The sequence below is a fragment of the Pezoporus wallicus genome, unplaced genomic scaffold (genome assembly GCF_028554395.1).
Source record: "Pezoporus wallicus isolate ANWC-B61680 ecotype Strahan unplaced genomic scaffold, APGP_CSIRO_Pwel_v1 contig_7073, whole genome shotgun sequence".
NCBI lineage: Eukaryota > Metazoa > Chordata > Aves > Psittaciformes > Psittacidae > Pezoporus > Pezoporus wallicus.
This window is the reverse complement of record NW_026641326.1, coordinates 4,963,499-4,983,359: the sequence shown is the minus strand read 5'-3', so window position 1 is coordinate 4,983,359 and position 19,861 is coordinate 4,963,499.

The following is a 19,861-nucleotide window of genomic DNA, read 5'->3' as shown; positions in this document are numbered from 1 at the left end:
GTCACCGAGCTGTGTAAATCTATGCCCCTGTGCTTGGGTTTAGAGTGGGAAGAGGGTGCTGAAATCCATCTTGCAAGGCACTGAAAAGCAGAGGTATCTGTGGATTGCACTGGGAGTTTGTGACCTCACTTGGTCTTTGTGACCCTTCCACACCACAGTAAAAACCAGTACAGCTGCATTAATTCAGAAACGCTTACATGGTGGGGCTGACGGCTTCATCACTGTTTGCCTTCAGTAAGAAGCCAGTACTTCAACTCACACACACCCAGAGACCCAGCACTCTCACAGCAGATTTTAATTGTTAGAATTCTGGGATGAAAAACCCCCTACAACCATTCTTCAGAAAACTTTGTTGTTGTGACTTGTTTATAGCTAAAATATTCTTAGTAAGCTTGTTGGATATGGGCCTAAGGGAATTTTTTTGTGAATTTGAACAGATAGTTAAAAACCTCTTTGAAAATACAAGCTTACTATGAAACCCGAGTGTTGTATGCATTCATATGCTTTTTTTCTTAAAACCTGAACCCAACAGGAACTTGATTTCAAAGGGCCAAAATTTCACTTGATGGCCCTAAAGGCTCATCAGTGAAGCAGTTGTATGGTTCCAAATACACAGTGGAAAAGACATGATTGGGAAGGTCACATTCTAGTACCTACCTGCAAACCTGATGAAGCAACCAACTGAAAAGAATTTTCTTTTGGGTGCAGGACTCCCCACTGAGCTCAAATTGAGATTTGATATGTCAAAAACTATTTAAATTGAGGAATCACAATTTGATCTAATAACATGAGAGAAATTTATGTTTAATGACCATTTTAAAAACACAAATTTGGGCAAACATAACAATATTTTGTGTCAAGATAATGTGAAGATTACTAAGTTAATTGCAAAGCAATGTTAATTTTTCCTTGTTACAACCCTTGCTATAGTATGCATACTCTGTTTTAAAAACTGTGTTTGTTATTCAGGTGTGATAAGAAGTCTGTCTTTAAAAGCATCACAACAAAACAAAGACTAATCCTGAAAAGGCAACAGCAATGTGCATCCCTAATCAGCAATGACAGAGGATTTTAAGAACAAGGTCTGATTGGATTTGAGACCCTATACCCCAAGTTCGACAGCAAAGACAAACAAAAAACTGCTACAAAGAACAAAACATGATAACTAATTTGCAAATAAAGAATGTCTACTTTTGATCTCACTTGCCCGTTTTTCCACTAATCTAATAAGTAAATTAAGATTCTCCCTCATTGGGAGCAACTCTATTTTTATTTGCATTGGTGTAGATTCAGACGAATTTCTAAATGGCTATTCCTTATTTATGTTAAAAAAAGGACAAGTGGTCTACAAACAGAACTGTACTGAAAGTTGAATAGACTTTCCTATGTAAAGCTGAATCTTCTTTGCATATGATACAGTGCATACCTATGGAGATGATGGCAGTGGCATTGCATTATAGGTCATGGACTTTTCTTTCACAGCAGTTAAGGACTATAGGTCAGCACAGTTCCACGGAGGACTGCTATTCACGGGTTTTTTTCAGTCAATTTGTTTAGGCTTGAAGTAGGCTATTCTGCTGCGCTATCATTTGCAGAATGGTTGTCCTCAAAACTTTCCACAGCCCTGTGCATCTGATCCACATACAGTTACAGCTATTTATTGCAGTCCCTAGGAAACCACCAGTAAAATTTCTCACAATATTTTCTTCACCATGTTGTATTTGCTGGTACTTTACATAAACCAGACTAGAATACTGGTGTGTTTTCATGCTACTAAATCTGCGCAGAGATTCAAAACCCAATCTTTCTACATAGAAGTTTTGTTCACCAAACCTAGTCACCAAGTTTAGCAGGTCTTCCTTTTCCTCATTTGCAATTAAATGGTCTCTGTACTCCATCACCAGACTATAGAAGATTAAGTATCTCAATTAACATTTCAGTGGCTTTATTAATATCTTCTGTCTTGGCAGCAGTGTCATAACTTCTCTTGCAGAGGAGCACAACTGAAAGGGCTGATGTGCTGTGATTCTCCTAAGGTAGTGACGGCAGTCAGTTGAAGGTATGGACAGAACATAAGCCACGTGATTTCTGTCTTTATCTTAATTATTGCATTGGTTTGGAACATGGATATCTGGGCCTGTCACACGGAACTATGTATTCAGGCAAATCATCCATTTGATGTTCTTCTGGGGAAAAGGGAAATCCCTAGTAGAAAAAGCTTTTCCAATTGCCTTTTAGGTCCTTTTTTTATTGTCAGATGTACAGTGGTGGAAACAGGTTAAGCTATCATGAATTTTGGATTGTGAAATTGTAAGTGTTATTTTGAACTATCCTATGACTGCATAAATCTTATTACAATCTCATAGGTCCAGGACTACATAGCCTGTAGACTATGGCTGGACTAATCTTTTTGAGAAAATCTTGACCTTTTCCCCCCCACCACCTTCAGTGTTAATAAGAACTATAAAGTATATTCACATGGGGAAATTTAAATTAAAGTGAAATACAGCAAACCAAAAGTTACAAGCACCTAGGTTGCTCTGACATACAATCACAATTATTCTACTTTGCAAAAACATGACTGTTTCTCATTGCAGATCCTGTATGTTTTCTTATCAGTGTTATCGCTTCTTTTGCCCAGTCTTCTGGCAAATTCTACTTTCTAGTAGTTTAAATCAGCTCTATTTTCTGGGTCAGACATATGTCTGTTATTCTAATACTGTACTTGTCCTTGAAAAGGCATAACTCTAATTCAGCACTCTTATTCTGCTCCTAGCATTTGTTTAAAGATGAAGAGAGCATGTGAGAGAACACAGATGCCAAGAACAGGTTTTTCTCTCTCAGTTATCTTTGGCTATATGTCTGACTGTACTTTTCATTGTTAAGCAATAGATGCATTACCTTGGGAAGTGGCAAGTAATCTCGGAGACACAGTACCCTTGCTATCAATGCAAAACAAAACCAAAAAAGCAGATTGGCCCAATAATTTTCCCTATTAGTAGCATGCCTCTTTCTCTTCCTACACATGAAACATGAGGAGTTCAAGGACAAGGCAAACAACTGCAGAAATTCTAAGAGTCATTCAAAATACAGATTTGTAAAACACGAGACAAAATGGATCATCTCTGAGGTCTGTTCTGATACTTCTATTGATGTTTAATAAAGTTCTATCATCTGTCAACTTCAGTGGATATGAATTCTTCTATTCATTGTAAGAAATAATCATAATGTGCTACAATTAGGCCTTTAAAAGGAAAAGAGCCTTTCAGGAGAGATTTCACTTTACTGCAAAGCACTGGTGCTCTTTGCTTTACTCAGTGGTAACATTACAGCCAGACCTTGACTGACATTCTGGGCAATGATTGGGGTTTCTGGTTAAGACAGAAGGAATTATGTTCATTTAATGTTCAAATAAAGCTATCGTACATGTTTTGGGTGATGGATGAAATTGAACTGTTTCACGTTAGGCACTTAAATGTTGGATCACATTTTATCCAATCTACTTAAATCTCATTACCACAACAAAGCTCCACTCAAAAATGGTATTTTCTTTTTCCAGCTATTTCAGGTCATAGCCTGAAACAATTTTTTTTTTAAAAAAGTCTTTCTTTTTTTGCCTAACAAGAACAATGAAATGTATTTGAAAGATGTTGAAGAAAATAGTTAATCCATGGGATTACAAGCAACTGCAAGAAGGAAAAATAAAAGAAACTTTCTCTTAGAAATTCATAAGCTATGCTACATTATTATTGGAAGGGACCAAGATCTTGAGGAAAATCACAGTACAACAAATCCATATTGAAGGAAATACATTCATTTCTCAAGAATAAGAAAAAGCCAACATGGAAGTTAGGGCATAATTAATATTCATGTCATAAACAAACAAAACCACTCCTGTTAATGGCTTCAGGCATCCCCTGTGGGCTGAGTGTCCAAAAAAAAAGAAGACTTACACCCATTTCTACCTCTGGAGTAGTAGGAGAGAACACTACTGTTTAGGGTAGATAGAAAATAAGATGAGCTAAATATTAACATTTCAAGAAAACAAAAGCCACAGGAGACTACTGATGGACACTTTAGCCTACTGAGTATTTTAATGAAGAGGTTTACATACTCTGAATGAATCACTTTATTGCCTCAGAGTATGATAGTAAAACAGGATAGGAAATATTTACATTCTAACATCTCTCAACAACTGTAAAAATTAGTACAGACTGAATTTCGGCATTAAAGACTCATTCCAAGCTGGAGCACCTAGAATTAGAACAGACATTTCATGTGCGTTTAAAGGTGAATAGACCATGCCACTTATAAGTGTGAGCATCCACATTAAAAAAGTCAATGGCAGTTGCTTGTAAAGAATTAGCTTTTCTTAAGAGCTCATTCTTTCATCAGCACCACACACATTAGCCAGACATTCAAACACAGTAATCTAGCCATTTGCACTGAGGCATAGGGGGTGAATTGTTGAATAAATGGGGGACTTTTTGACCTCAATGGCACCTCCATTTTCTTCAAAATACTTATTATATGTGCTAATATTATGTTTGTGTGCAAAACCTGTTTTAATCTTTGAATACAAGTATTTCAAAGGTTTCTTTTCCTAAACTGCAGACATATTGCTAGCAGTAGAAGGCACAAAACTTGTCCTTTTTGGAAGGGTTTGGTAGCAAATAGCCCATCCTCTCCAAAAGTGGAAAGTGACAGTACCTGGTGTTAAAAGCACTGGTGGAGAGCAAATATAGCCTTAGACAGTGTGCTTTACCAGGAGCTCTGGCCTTAACACCCTATTTCTCTTCCTGCTTCCGCAGGCACGAAAGGGAAAATTTGCCTAGGCATGTTGGTGTAGGCAGAGCAGCAGGTGATGGCCAATCCCATGGGGTTTATTCCTCTGAGACTGCAGTACCAGCACTGGAGCAAAAGGATGTGGGAGGAGGAATAGAAGGCCTTCTTGGAAGGAACAGGGCTACCCTTGTTGTTACCCTCATTGAGTGACATGATCCTCCACTGTGAGGATGGCAGAGGGGTTGGAACCACATGATTTTAAGATCCTTTCCAGCCCTAACGGCGCTATGATTCTATGACTGGGAGCCAGCACAGAATTTTTCTAGGACAGTTCCTTGGAACACTCATCACCTGTGCCCATAAATACACCACCAGTCCTCCTGCTGAGCAGCACAGCTCATTACAGAGAGCACAGCACTAACATGATGCTGGTCCCTTTAAATATTTTGATTGCCTATAGCTGCTCAGTTAAGATATCAGTCAAGTACTCTTTAATTAGCCCAGAGGAAATCACAGTAGGGATTAAATGAGTTGGGTTGTTATTCTTCTGTCTTTACTAACAGCAAATAAAAGCATGTAATTAGCTTTTTTAAGGCATTTTCAGGATCTTAAGGTTATCATCACTGTAAACAATAGTACATTTATCTAATCTAAGAGTGGCACTTGAAGTATATTTTAGTTCTGAATAGGAAACATTAAAATTAAAGTTATAATTGGTCTATGGGCTTTTGAAGAATTGTGTTTGGGTTGAAATGTGCAGCTTTTAAAGAAGGTTTTTATGCAAGAAATTCACAATTTCCTGATTTGGTTTAGCAGGGTCAAAATATATCTTTAGCATAAAATAAAAGTATTTTGTTTTGATTTATTCAAATTAATTTCTATTAAAATACTGGTTTGAATAATTTATCCATCTGTAAAATATCACATTATTTAAACTCTGAAAGATATTTATGAAAATATTCAATTTTAAACACCTAAAAATGTTCTAACTGTAAAAAATAATTTGTCTAAAAAAAAGCAATTTGCTTAATGCAATTTTGAGGTATTTCCCTACATATTTTCCATATCATAATCTTCTACACAAGTTTCTAACCAGGTTATTCCACTCTGCTCATATCTGCGTTTTAGATGAATCCATTCAGCTCAGCTTTTCTTTCAGTGATAACTGATTTAAGTGAGGAATTGTTCAATGAATTACATCAGCATGGTCAAAAGAAGAACTGACTCAAATTCTGAAGTATCATTTATTAGTTGTAATAACTTCCTCTTAAAAGCTTTATCTGAAGGAGAATCCCAAAGCTGTCATCTTCAGGAGAGTCTTAGGGGTAGATTTGAAACCAAGAATTGGGTGAAGTGGTTTCAAACAGGAATTGGAGAATGAATGTTAACAGCTAAAGGAAGCTACCGGAAACTGGCTTTATCAAACAAATATTGCATGGGAAATATTTGTACCATTATTTCATCAGTAACTGACTCAGCCTGCAGCTGGCCAGGGCCACAGCCAAGGCAGAGTTGCTGCACAAAGATGCATCTTCAGGAGGATTAAATACAACTTCACAAGAGAGTTAGTTTGCTATTTTCTTGAAAAAGCACAGTGCAAATGACATCTCCGAAGGAAAATTACCGCTAACAGGTCCCTTAAAAAGGAATATTGTTCCTTTAATGAAAAACCCTTTGGTGCTTAAAGTATCCATATTACAAGCCTAATGGGACATGGAGATTGAAGCGCTGGTCTCCTACTGGGTTCACTATTGGTCTTTGTCTTTGCATTTCATCTAAATCCTACACTGAATTACACCTGATGCCAACCTTCTTTTTGGGGCACAGCAGGAACCAGCAGTTGTATGTACTGGGGACTCTGCTTCTGAAAGACCCCTGTATTTTTATAACATTACAAGTCTTAATATTAATCACCTGCTGTAAATCAAAAGCATCCAAAAATCATTCCCTCTTAGGTAAAAGATGTATATAAAATATTACCAACTATCTTTCAAGACCTGTAATAGCAATTGCTTTCCTTTTGGCAATGAGCAGATAGCCAGACATAGAAGGTTTTGTGTGTCACCTCAGACAGAAAAAAATCAATGTATTTTACAAGGCAGAGAGACAAAATTAACAGACAAATGCATTCACTATCTATATTACAGATACTAGCCCAGGGGGAATTGAGTTTGTGATAGTTTCTGATCAAAGCGATTAATGCAGAGTACTCTGGACAGAAATCGTGCAATTCATATATAGTACATGCTTATCCTGTAAGTATCAGCATCACACATTCTTTAGTGACAGTGTAGTGATTTTTAATAATTTTAACACAGAGAACCAGCACAGTCACAGTTGAACAAAACATTCTCTCATTTTACTGATTACACATGGAAAATCTTAATATGGATTTGATTATCCAAGTTTTTAGGTGCTGAATTCCTACTGAGACACTTGATCTTCATGGAAATTGGAGGGAGTTAGATATTTAAAGAATGGCTTTGAGGGAAGTAAGATCATTACTGCAGCCTAGCCAAAAAATTAGTGGCTGCAGAAAGGAACACTCAAATTTTCACTGCAGACCCCCCCCCCCCCCAATAAATGATTATGGTCACTATTAGGATGCAGAGGGATTTAACCAATAAGAGAAACTCCGATAGCTCAAAGTTGACTTTGCAGACTGAAACTGTTACAAGGCAATTGCCTCCAATGAGAATTGCTGGCTAGGTGACCACTAGTACTGAACCCCACAAAGCCTTCTCTCCTGAGACAGGTTTTCCTTCAAGGAACTGCTCCTGCCACTGAAGCATCACTCAGGCAAACACCCCTAACTTCTTACATATGCCCCAGTAGTAAATCATGCACACTTAGTGTTGAATATCAAATTCTGACTAGAATATCTTAATGAACTTCTCCACATACAACTTTTCTGACCATTTCTAAATAAATCCAGTAAAAACTATATTATTTTCTCCCTTCGACCAAAAATGCCTATTTGTTTTGCAGTAATTCCACGACAGATGACAGCAAAAAACCCTCACAAGATTGAGCCATCTGTAATAATTTTCTTACAAAACATCGCTAAATTTGTCTCATCAGCATATATTGATAACACTGTGGCTGATAACATCTGCAACCCTGCAGAGCATATGCTGCTGCACAACCCTGATACTACACCCCAAATCACTTTATTTTTGTTATTTAAAAAGCTGCAAATATCAGGCTTTATTTTGGGGGTTAGCATAGAAAGGAGGAAGAGAAGAGGATACCACTGTTATTCCAAAATCATGAATGTTCCTCAGAGCTTCTGGAAACTCTCACCCCCTCAGAGAGGATGAGATAAAGGCATCAGCCTTGAAGGGCGTTACCAAGTTCAGCAGCTGAGAGCAGAGCCAAGTGTTACACAAAGCCAAATTATATATTAGCTCCAGTGAGCTTCTGTGTACAGCAGAGATATTGTACAATACAAACTGATACCAATAGGAAATCTATAGGTTTTGATTTTTATCCCTGATACAGCTGTCCAATGAAACATTCTGGTTTGTGGCATTTGCTTTTTATGCCTGTTCACAGCAGATCCAGACAAAAAGCTAAATGGACATCAAATATCCATCTTTCATTGCCAGCAATGTAAAACCAGTCTCAATGCCTATTTTAAGTCAGAATAATGAGAACATTTAGCCCTTTTAAGTTCTGGTTTTCCTTCAACTAATGAAACTACACATCAACTTACTGTCTTTATGCAGTGACACAGAGGTCACTGCTGTGAGATTTATTTGATTTCACAGTTTAGCTAATTAATTTGCTCATCCTGAGCATACACCATCAGCACTGCTTTTGGAATAGTACTACCAAAGCAACAGATTAATTTACATGGTACAGTGCATCTGGAATAATTATTACCTCACAGAATTGTTATTGCTTAAAATCTGCGGGGAGAGGGAAGTTTCCTGCTGTGATAAAAGTGCTCTGCTCTGGTTTTATCAGCTGAAAACAACTACGTGGACTAAATTACAAAAGAAGCTTCTTGTAAGAGTTAAGCAGCACATACTCCAGAAGTCCATAAAGCTGTTACACTACCAAATTTGTTTCTCTGATTTATTTCTTCCCAAATAATGTTGGCACGCTAAAACTCCTCAAACCACTCCCATTCCTCCAGCAGTACTAACAGCCATTTCAGCAGTCAACACCAATTAACAGAGCAACGCTTTTCTCACTGCTCAAGAGTGTTGCTGACCCCCCTGTTTTGGAAAACAAGCCTTTTTATTAAAATGTCCTTGAAAACTGGTGGGAGCATAGGTACAGAAAGCAGAAGGTTTTAAAGTGACAGTAAAGTGTGATTTAAAGCATCTGGCATCAAGATAGTTGTTTGAGTTCTGGGCAACTGATGGGGCAAAAAGGAAGCAGTTGGCTGGGGTGTTTTTTGGCCACTGGGAGTTGGTCTAAATTCTCTAGTTCCAATTAGCTGAAAGCCCTTTACTTTGACTGACTTATTAGTTCTTTTCACTACACTGTGTGAAGCAGTCGTTCTTGACTTCTCTTTTGGCATCTAATTTCTGTAACCTGCTTCTTGTTCAGCAAAAAGCCCAGGAAGACTAGACAGACCATATGGAATATTTTCCAGTATTCCTGGAAATTTATAATCGGTGTTGTATTGCAGCAGTATTAGCTGTAGGTGTTTACTCTTCCTGCTAGCTGAGTATAACTTGTTTTTTTTAAACTAGAGGTCAGTACATCACTTCTACTCACCATCATTTTCAGTATTAGACTAATGGTATCTATTGCACACATGGAAAACTGTGCAAAATCCAGAAACTGTGGAGGCAGATCCCAAAAGATAAGAGTTTAAAAGTGGGAGATCAGGTGTTAGGCAGACCTCACTAGCATAAGAGAAAAGAACATAAGCAAGTTTTAAAAGTCTCTGGAGTCCCCTGATGAAGATGTGAGCAGCTGACAAGTGAGATGAAGTAAAAGGTAAGTCATCAATGACTCCTTTCCTAATTAGCCTTGGGATGAATTTGAAGGGCTGTCATCTAGTCAAGTGAGCTAAGAACAGGTTAAGACCATTAAATTTTAACAAGTAATTGGCAGACCAGATAGCATGTAATTTGCAACCAATTTGAAACTGCTCAGATTAGCACAATGCTTCACACTACTGTTTTCCCTGAGCAGCACTGTAACACTGTACTGAAGCAAGCATACTCTATACTTTCATCCCATTCCTAGTTTCACAGAAACAACTATAAGTGTGTTTAGTGTTTGTATTTCCAGTCCTGCAGGTCTGTAGATGCAGATCATTTACTAAAAGTAGTGTTTCAAGTATACTAACAATATAGAAGTTTGTGCTGTTCTTATGACAAAAGACTCCTTCTAGTGTGCTACTGGAGGCCATAATTGCTCCATCTCACAGAAGGGACACAGCCTGGGCTGTGACTGCCTGCAGCAAGCAGGAAGAGTAACCAGACAAAAATTTCTGTGTCAGTTCTTATTTGCAACGATGCAAATAGCAGTACTGGATGGGATTACAGTAAGTATTGATGATTTCCCGCAACTTCCATAAAAAAAGCTGCTGTGTGTTGACCATATGTAGTTCAGAGAAGTGATGTGTCTGATGAGCCTTTGATAAAACAGAAAGATTTCATTTTTCCTTTCCTCATTTTGGCAAAGTCACTCTTTAGCAGTGTAAAGCAAATAAAACCCAGGAAAAAAGTTATCTTTGATATTAGGCTGTTTGTTAAATTTGCTGACATTTTAGTAATAGTAGTAGAAACTAACTTCTTAATCTTTGGAGTCTGCCTCTATACCTCAGACTTGAGGAACAGGTTATTTATAAGTGTAATTTGTCTTATTTTCACCCCATTCTTAGGGTCAAAAATAGCACTATATATTTACCTCTGGGGATTTTGAACTCCATTTTACTATGGCAAATTTATCATGCCACAGGGAAATCAACCAACCAGTCCACATTAGAAAAAAAAATGTGGCACTAAGCCCATTTAAAATCAACTGGTCAATTGAATTGAAATATTTGAAGATTAAGAAATTAACTTTACTTAGATATCACAATGTTGTCTGCATATAATGCAGACCCTGCAAATAGAAAACAAAGCATTCACTCTGCATGAAATACTTGCTGTTCCTTTTGATCAAGTCTTCTCTATTGTTTCCAGGAATCTTGAAAGCTTAAACACAACTGGAAAAAAATCACTGTGCTTGGTTGCAAATGCATGTGAACTTGCCTGATGTCAATAGCTTAAAACTGTGGCCCACAGGGAAAAACTAAGTACTTGGATTAAAGTTTGCACCTTGGTGGGTTTGCTTTTAGCAAGAAAAATGGAGAACAGCAGAGCTCTCTAGTGTAGCCACTTTAACCAAAGTGTTCTATCAGGCTTTCAGAATTACAGCTGAAAATAAGCAAAACACTACATCACCTCCCCTAATCCCACCTCCTCTCATATCATACACTGGACCTTAAATATCTTCCTTTAAAATCCACTCTCCAGTAAGGCTATACCTGACACAGACACCACCTCCCAGTCTCCAGTATCTCTGGTACATAAAACATTGACAAAACTCTGCCTACCTTGCATTCCAAGCACTTCCAAGTCACATGTAACCCATTCCTGCTTCTTCCATCTAGGGAGCTCAAAGGGCCCACTGCACTTGCCTTAAATAGATAAAACGGTTCTAGCCCACAGGTTCAGTGAGATTTGACAAAATTGAGGGGAATCAAAATCACCTGTGTAATTATGGATTTCTACCAATGAGATGAAAGTAAAATGTGTAACATGGTAATTGAGAGTGGAGGTAATTATAGCTACATGGAGGTTAGCTAGTTAGTATTGTTAGTATAGCTAGTTAGCTAGTTAGTATAGCTACAGTGCCAGGCTGTTGCCTGAAGGACTGAAAATGTCTGGGATGCATACATGTCTTTACAGATATATTTATCTATCAATGCATGTGTATGTATACTGTATTATATATGTATGTATATAAACATATATATGCAACAATGATACATATAAATGTTTATATAATATTTTTTTCTAGCTTGACAGGAGAAGTAAAATGGGCAGTAAAATGTTTCTTCTGTTCATTTGATTAACTCATTGCTTACAAATACCTCCACTTTGCTAAGGGCCATCCATTAGACTTAATGCTGATTCTGAGACTTGTCATGATCTTCATGGCTCTTTGCTTTCAAGTAGTGTGTTAACAATAGATATTTAAAGTCCCTGAATGTTAGATATAAATACCATATTGTAGCTGCATGAACCTGATTGAAAATGCTTTATCTGGTAATGGTACATGGAGCCTATTTCTCATGTCATGTTCTCAGTCTTTCATTTGAGACCAGATCAAACCAAAAGCTGTGACCACTGAATGTAGGACTAATAAGATTATAGAATGAAGCTGTGGCATCGATTCACTGCCTAGAGGGTAGGTCCTTGTACCACAAACAGCATATATAGCACTGTTGCATACAATACCTTGAGAGTATAAGCTGAGACCCAGACTGCAATCATGATTGGGTTGAATTAACTGGGGTAGAATTGTTTAAAGCATGATACACTGTTCTGCAAAAGTACATCTAGTACTCAGAGATGTTGCTTCTGTTTACCCTCATGTAACTGCCCCCATGACTTTTTCAATTGGCCCAAAAAAAGCTGTCTCGTGAGACAATGAAGCTTTTAGTGCCATCACCTAAGCACCTCCAGGGGTGTGAGACATGGTGGTGGTCATTTCAAAGGTGCAGGCATCTGTGTAAGCAGCATAAATTCACATTTTAAGAGTCTGCATGTGATACTGACCTTTGAAATCCAAAGGAGTGGAAAGGCTGCCACTGTTAATTTGGCACTTAGCTTCATGGTTTTCAGATTATGACAATATCAAGCAAGTCTGCTCACAATTCGCAGTGTGCAGAGTGTATATGACATTATAGAAGATCTATCTCTTGCTCTCGTGCAAGTTCCTTTGTTTGATGATCTACTTCATTCCAACAGCTATTTCTACTGAGCAACAGAGTTTACATTGTCTCTTCCAAGTGAAAAACAATATAAATATACTGTGTTTATTATACTGCTTATAAACTTATCATAAAAATACAAGGGAAGTGAACTGTGTACTGAGCACTGCATGAACTGTATACAAAGAAATGTGCCATGTTTTTATTTGTTTGGTCTATTCGAAGAGTAGAAGAATATGAACTGAGTGCCTAATTAAAATGAAGTGTAACTCATAACAGTTTATTTGCACTGCAGTGCATTTGCCGTGTTATTCATTACATTGCATTCAGTACCTTATTATTCAGTTATAGTACACTAGAACTGCCACTTAAAAAGAAGTGAAACATGTTCTTTCTTTTATTTGTGTCCAGGGTCTTAACCATCTGCTTTACAGGGCTTCATCAGTTTACACATCATGCTACTAATTACAGTGAAGCTCTAATTGGACATGTGATTTAACTAATAAAAAGGATCCAAGCTTTTTAGTAGTAGATAAAACTTAAGTGATTTACTTCTGATAACCCTTCTGTATGTAAAGTTTTGTCTTTCCTTTTTAATGAGTCCAAAATCAAGAAATAAAATGGTAACATAAACTTTGTTCAGCCTGAAATTGCTTTTGCAGAGCTTTAGACTGGGGTCATTTCAAACACTGCAGCCTCACAGGATGTTTAAGTGTATACATATCACATTTGCAGTATTCAAACCATCTCCTCTCTGTAGAATATTTGGTTTTAGCTGAGAAAATTCCCATTCATCATGTCATACATCAATCTAGTAGCACAGAAACAGAGGGATGATATCTAAGTACAGGCAGAATGGTTCTGCTCTCTAGGACATATTTCCTATGGTTCCTTTTTGGAGATGTGGAGTTTATACTTGAAAGATTACACAAGGAAATGAAGCCTATATAAGGCACTTAATTTTTGTCATTTTTTAAAGACAGAAGCTAATGTTTTCATATCTGAGCCTAAATGCTCAGAGAAGTCAGGGAGAAAATGTGCATCGATAAAAGCAAAGATACCATACAAAGTAATGTTACTCTTACAAAAATTTACATGTAGTTATATTTATATGTGAAATCCTGATTTGATGAAAATCAGTGAGGAACATCTTAACAGATAAGATTTTGCTGTGTACATTCTTAATTTTGCAGAAGAACATGAGACTGGTATTAAATTTCATTTTCAGATGTATTTCAAGGATTATGCACTTGCATAATGTAAATAAACATCATATTTAGTGAAATATGGGTCATGTGCTGCTATATAAATGAAAACTCCTACCCAGGCAAAACTAAAGAGCATTTTAATTTGCCATGCAGTGTGTACCTACATTTCATGGAGAATGAGCCTTTAAACCAATAGAGGACAGGGTAACGTATGTCTTCTGTTTACAGCACCAGCACAAGTCTGAGTTGGTTTCATTGGAGTCCAGGGGTAGTTTACTCCACTGTACTTGCACCAGCACCAGAAAAGTGGCCAAGTTTCCACACTGTACCTATTCCATACTGCAGTAAAGTATACTTTTATTTTAAAGTGACCTAATTGCACAGTTTCAGTGCCCAGGACATGGAGCAGTTATTTAGCGTTGCTCTGTGATTTTAGATGATGATACTGCTTTACAATGCTGCGCTGTGTGTACATGCAAAACCTCTGGTCTTGGATCACAACTTTGCTTAGGAATCAGGGTGACATTTCTCACAGTCAGGCCCTCTCTAATTGACAAAGACCCTTCTATCTATCTTTTTAATGATACTTCTATTCATTCTTCGATTAGTAGCACAAACCAAAGGCAAATGACATGTCCTCTACAGTCAGCTACTTAATGCTGTCATTTTTATCACTGGGTAGACATACAGACAGATAGACATTGCTCAGCCTGAAGGATTTATTTTGTTTCTAATTACACCTGGACTATTTCGTAAATCCAAAATTTACACCAGAAACCATCATATTCCTAACCCAACCTGAAAAGACAGCAAATCTGGGTAGTATTTGAAGAACTGTCTTGGAGGGAAAAAAAATAAGTGCACATGCAGGGTGTTCAAGCAATTGGGTTTATAGGGACAGTAACTGGACTTTATAAAAATACATTTCTTCCTGATTTAAATACAAGGTGGTATTAAAAAATGTCTCTGCCAACTAATTATATATTGAATTTTTACAGTAGCGTAGAGAATAAGAGCATTTTCCTCAAGTTAAATACATCTTGTAAAGGTAATGATATGCTACCTCACTCACTAAACATCAAACCCAAGTATTTTAGTTCATCACTGGATGTTGTATAAGCAGTTTGCAAAAACTGGGTCAAAATGTTTGTTTAAAAATGTTGCATATCTAAATAGGAAGGGGACTTGTTAATCCATGAGCAGGGTAGGTCACTCTGTTGTGGCCGATTACTTTTCCCTAATTGTTTTATAATTATTTCCTTTGGCACTAAACATAAACTTTGGGCTTAAATAAGTCTGCTTTAACAGATCAGGTTAGTAAGTTCAGGACATCTATTTATCTTCTGAAAAGCTTTTCAAAACATCTGAAAAAATTAGAATATTCAAAGAAGTGCAGGTAAATTGTGGGTATACGTGATCTGGCACACATGCTTCTTTATTTCTTTATCCAAGCCCAGCCTATGTATTTTGCAGCTGCCAGGGAAACTTGTTAGGGAAATTGATACTTCTCAGACTGTCGTATCCTAATCCAGTATTTTACTAAAAAAAAATAATCATAAAACTCTTCATAAAACTCTTCGATCTACAGAGAGAAAATGCTGTTGTTTACATGACCCAGATAACCACTTCAGGCCTCGTAGTGATCAAAATTATCATGCAGTTTTTGCAGTCTGGCTCACAAAGTTATGCTTGTAATAGCTTCATTTGTATTTGTTTCCTTTAAATACATCTTTTTAGAATATTTATGGGTACCGTTCCCCTTCTGCAGAGTCCTTGTCCTTGTAAGCTAAGCAGCCAGTGTAGCTTAGGATATACCTCAGTATAAATAATTAATTGAAAGCATAAAGTATTGAAGAATATTGTCTTAAACTTTATTCTCTGACAATATAAAAAGAAAACATCATCTAATTAAAATGTAGGCGTTATATGAAACAGAAAGAATTTGGTTTCTCTGACAAATGGTATTGCAACCTTTGACAGGATTTTTTTTTTTCTTAATAAAAGAAGTGTGTTTTCTAGAAAAACACAGCAGGGATGACTTATCCCTGAAGTAAATATACAGCCTGTGAAACATAAATAGCAAGACTAATGGAAGAGGAATATAGATAAACTAGATTAGCAGAAAAGATGAAAGCATAAAAAAGCATGAGTGTGCTGTGAAAACTCTCCTGGGCTAACTAGAAAAACTCATCAGGGTGTGCCCAGGGAGAAAAGAAATAAAACATTAAAGATCAAACAAAAAAAACCCTGAAATTTGGGTAATAATTTCAGGTGTTTACGTGTACTAACTAGGTAGCAACATATGTAAGATGGACTTGCGGTAAAGAAGATGCATGATTAAAACCAAGAAACAAAATGCCATTTTGCATGTAGATTTTGGTGCCAGGTGTTCCTACAAAATTCAAGTACCCCTACTCAAGTTCACATCATGTCTTGATGCACTAATATTTCTATGATCTTGGGCATTGGTTGGGTTTATTTGTTGGGGTGCCAGCACAGGGACCCTCTGTGGAAATGGTGGGATTTAACTGGAACAGACTGCGGGGTGGTGTGTCCCAGTGGGGATGCCTATGTGGTTCAGCAGAGATGCTGCCCCATGAAAGCCAACATTTGAGGAGAAGCTCATTTCAGTTCTCATTTGTGGGGTCAATGAGATCTGTGCATTTGTGGATGAATATTGCAGCAGCAACCTCTGTTTGAAGGTGCTGGGTAGATCAGCTATATTCTTTCCCTGGTTGGCTGCAAATCCAGTGTGTGAACATCTGGATTTGCTCTGGATCAGTTTAGGGCAGGAGATGTTCAGTGTAAGCGCTGCATATGGACAGACAGATATTAGGACCTGACGGCCACTGACAGGTATTTTTACTCCATGTGGAGGAACAGGACTAGGAAGGAGGGAAGCCAACAGCTTATCCAAAGTAGTGAACTATGGAAAGCCAAAATGAAGGAAAAAATCCTGAATTGTGGATATTTTAGGTCTTAAAAAATCCTTTAAAGTGGCACCAGAATAATTCCCTGCAGAGGATAACATTTTGTATGTACATTTATAGGCAAACCTAAACATTCTCTTTCTGGTTTCAAATAATCCAGTATACAAGTACAAAATCCCAACAAAGCCTGGTCACAGGCCAAAGTACCCTTTCCTATCAGCACACAGCCAAATAAGTACTGAAGGACACCTTCCTCAGGCTTCTTGACAAGAGCCGTGCCTGCAAGCCATCATGACCTGAATCTCCGAAACCTTGAGGCAAGCCACCACGTTATGTCTCTGGCTGCCCCAGCTGGTGGAGGAAGGAAACTTTACCCAGGCTCACGCCTGGGAGATCTCAGCCTATCTATGTAGGCCTGCAGAGATGATGGTGTCCTCCTCACAGCAAGCTGAGATCCTTGTCAGCTTCTCCAAAGCAGCTGTCAAGAAGACTTGACTTCTAAGCTAGTTTAATTATAACATATTTTAATTATAGTGTGCATTAATAGCATTGATTTCCTTAGACAAATCATATCCACTAGGACACTTGACACTGGTGGCACTACTTGCCTCCCACGTTTCCCAGAGGCCACTAGATCTTTCAACCCACCTCCCATAAGAGTGTCAGCTGGAGGGAGGAAAACTCCTGTATCTACAACTCCATCCATACCTCCAGTAAAAGTAAATGAAAAGCCAAGGAACATGGGGAAGGTCTGTAGCAGATAATTTCTAATCGCAAATACCATCTGCATGCAATTGTAAACTTTTTGACTTTTGGTAAGAGTGAAACAAAGCAGAACCACTTCATATGCAAATATATTTGAAATTATCTCCATTGGTGATTCCTTAGTTTCCATGTCCAGGACATGGCTCCACTTTCTGTGCTGTGCTCCGCAGACAGGACTTGAACTCAGGTGTACTCTGGGCTCATGAAGCACATTCCAATTTTGCTGATAAAAAAACCCTTAGTAAATGTCAATTCAGAAGTAAACTGCACTCCAAGTCTTTTGTAAAGCTACATTTAAAATGACTTTATTGCAAGATTAATATCTGAGATATACCAGACTTTTCTTCAATTACTGGACTTCAGTAAGTTTGAAAACCTCAGAATGAGCTATTTCTCCCTCCTCGGACAGGTGGTTGAGATACTTTGATTCCATTATGTTTTGACTCTTTTCTTGTAGTTATGTTTTACTTTCTGTAAAATACTCTTTTTATTACAGCCCTAATCATCCTTCTATACACAACAGAGCTTAAGTGCCTGATCCTTTCAAATAAATTAAAGTATATCCACTATGTTTTGATCCAACCCTTAAAAGAAAAATAGCAAAGGATGACTGGGTCATATTGATTTTGTTTCAGCCTCACCCAGCAAGTCCAAACTCATTAGAACAACTCAAATTGCTAAAAAGCAAACAACTTTGGCTGTAGAAATGCTAGGCCAGCCATTTGCAGTGTGACTTCCTCCACCACACACTGCAGGGTTTCACATCTCAAAAGCACTAGTTTTGGTAACCTTGAGACAGGTTGGACGAGCATCATTGAAAAACGTCAGATTTGAGAGAGTGGAGTGACTATCACTATCATCACTGTTAAATGTGGCATGTAGAATATACTCAGCTTTGGTATGAAGCAGCTATCACCCATATACAGCTTCTAAAAACTTGTAAATCAAAGATGACTACTTTGGATTCTCCATAATGGTCTTTAGTTTTAAGACAATCCAGAGATTATTACTTGATTTGAAGCTATTAAGAAATGTTGGGGTTTTATTGAGGTTTCCTTTTTTTTGCCGTTGTTGTTTGCCTACTTAGCTTATCAGTTACATTTGCATCTGCTGCTTATGAGGGAGTGAGGTGGGCTGCGGGCTTTTGCTATTATTAATTACTTTTAAGTTCTGCCAAAAAAGTGTTATTAAGAAAAAAAACAACAAACAAGCAATTTCAGCACTTTCAAGGATGTTAGTCATGACTTAAACAGATTTTCTCATGTACTGTTCCTATTGTAGTTTTTGGCTGGTAAATAGAATACTAAGTCACAGATGAAAAGATCTGTCTTCTGTTTCCATCTTCACCCTGACCCAGCAGGTAGCCTGGAGCAGCTTCTCAATTTCCTACTTGGGAACTGCATCTGTGATTCCCTTTGAGATCCACTGTGGTGGATCCACTGCTAATAACAGCAATAATTATCATATAGTTGTCATTCTTAGCATGAATAGAGCCAAAACCTGCCTGCTAACTTGTGTTGAAGATGGCTGGTTTTCGCTGAGCTGGTGACCAAGAAAGGCTTTACTCAATGTGACTAAAGATGGGCCTAACTGCTGCTTGGCTGCAGTTCCCACACTGCCGCTCCTTTGATGATTATGTTGATCTTTTTATGTAATCTCACTTGTGAAAATGATGCTCAAGCTTCTGTGCTTCACCTATGGCTGTTTTGGTACACTGCTGATTAGGTTCACAAAACTTGCCATCTGAGTAAGAACTTTCCTCATTGACCTTTAGCAAACAGGTTTTCCACCAAACACATTACGATTTATTTGAATGTTTCTTGCTTATTGTGGGGGGAAAAAAGAAACGTAAAACGTAAAAAGCCTTGACGCAGTGTCAGACTTCAAATCTGGAAGCATTCCTATTGCCGCAGCAATTTTGGATGGCATTTTGCTTAGTTCACAGATTTAAAATGCTAAAACACCACTGGAAGCACCACCTCTAAATAGCAAAGCTTTCAGAGCTGGCATTTCTGCTCTGTCTGTCCTTGTTCCCAGCACAGATTTTTCATGCCCTGCAGGCAACAAGTGCTGCCCAGCAAAGCAGGGTCCTTCTGTGCTGCCACCCTTGTTGGAAAGGGTCTCCAGGGTGGGCTGAAGGCAGACATGGACCCTTTCCAAGGGGCCTCTGTCTGGCTTTACCCGTCCTCTCTGCTGACCAGGAGCCATATGGCCATGTGGAGCGG